Source organism: Atta colombica, unplaced genomic scaffold, assembly GCF_001594045.1.
Source record: "Atta colombica isolate Treedump-2 unplaced genomic scaffold, Acol1.0 scaffold220, whole genome shotgun sequence".
Lineage (NCBI taxonomy): Eukaryota > Metazoa > Arthropoda > Insecta > Hymenoptera > Formicidae > Atta > Atta colombica.
In genome coordinates, this window is record NW_017259317.1 from 899,743 (window position 1) to 901,650 (window position 1,908).

Consider the following 1,908-nt stretch of genomic DNA (forward strand, 5'->3'; position numbering starts at 1 on the left):
TTTAAACTTTTTCTTAAAATGTAATTGTATCTCTTTAATTGTATATCTTTAAAAATAAACAAATTATTTTAGCAAAATTGAATGGAACTTTCTATATATTATACATATTATTACAGCAAAGGTTAAACAGGTTTTTCGAAAAATATTTGTGATATCTTCAATTATGCAGTTTACACGGTTATTTGAATCAATTTTTATATTTCCTGAAAAGTGTCCAGTTGTAAGAATCCACGTAATATTGCCATCTTTTTGCAGATAAGATATACGAAAATGCTTAGTTATTATTGCAGATACAAGAATGTTTGATATAATGTTTATAATTCAGTCAGTTGTAAATAGCAATAAATTATTAATAAAGATAGTATAATAATTTGTAGACAACAACCTGTTTTATTTAATCAATTATATATATATATATATATAATATATAAAGCTCTATAAAATCAATTATAATATAAGAAAGGAACATAAAGAGCCAACACACCAGTTATTCCAATAATCTTAAAATTCTTATAGTATAAAAATGATATAATGTAAAAAAAATAAACGTTTAAACCTTCAAATTGGGAGGGAAGAATCATCTTCAATATTTAAAATTACAGTTAAATTTTAAACAAACGATACATTTTAACTGCAACACACAAACTAATGCGCTATTAAGATGTAAGGAACATAATTTTAATTATTAGTTGCTAGTTTCAATGTTTTATTTAAAATATAACTAAACTGTAATTTTAAATACTGAAGATGACCTCTCTCTTTTTCTCTCTCATTTGAAAGTCAAAATGTTTATTTTGTTATGTTTCATAAGATAAGAATTTTATTAAGATAATTGCAACTTTTCTCGATCTAAAAGACTTATATGTATGTTTCAATACATAGTATTAAAAATGCAGACATACATAATAAAAACCGTCACAATTTTTATTAGTTAAAAATCATAACTACTGAGCATCAAATTTATAGGGTTAGAAAATGTTATACTAATGCGTAATAAATATTTTTACGACCATAATTTCTGTTTATTCATTTAAAACATAAGTATATATTTCTTATATGTATATACGTATATATACATATACATATATGTATACCTATTAATAATAGAATTAATATTTTCCTCCTAGAATTAATATTTGTTTGAAGTTTGCTTGATTCTTCCTTTATATAATTATTTTGATTATAACTATTTAACATATCTTATTTTACAGAATGTGATATTGTACAATCGAAATCACATATTAATAGTACGTGCGACAGCTATAAAAACAACCGATTTTGTTTATGTAATGACGAACAGAGACAGGCAGCAAATAACACGAGTTGATGCTACATATATGTCAGTTAAAGAGGAAATAATAAATCTGTTATAAAAGGTTTGTTTCTTTATTCTTGTACTGGACTATGTTAAAACTTTTTTTTGCTTTCTTCAAATATTAAACATATACCTATCTCATTTTAAATTCTGAAAGTACACTAGTTCAGCAACAAAAAGCAGACCTAAAGTATTCATTTTTCATATTACTATAGGGCAGAAATCCCGAGAACTTTTTTATCTTGTAGCTAATTCACTTAATAACATCTTGTAATAAAATATAGCTTTAAGTAATGTATAAAATTCCGTATTATATTTTTTAACAGGAAATAATATTTCAAAGGCCTATGGTTATTATAATGAATTATAATGAAATGGCATCTTTTATTATTTATATGGAAATAGTAGATTCATCTGATGAAGACGAAGATACATTTCCATCATTAGGAACATTCTCAATTGAAGATAATGATGGTACGAAATATTTTAATATGTAGGCTTAATATCACTTACATTAGTATAAAATCTAATCCGCCGTGACTAACTTTTTAGATTGTGAAAGAATACAAATATGATAAATTATAATAATAAAA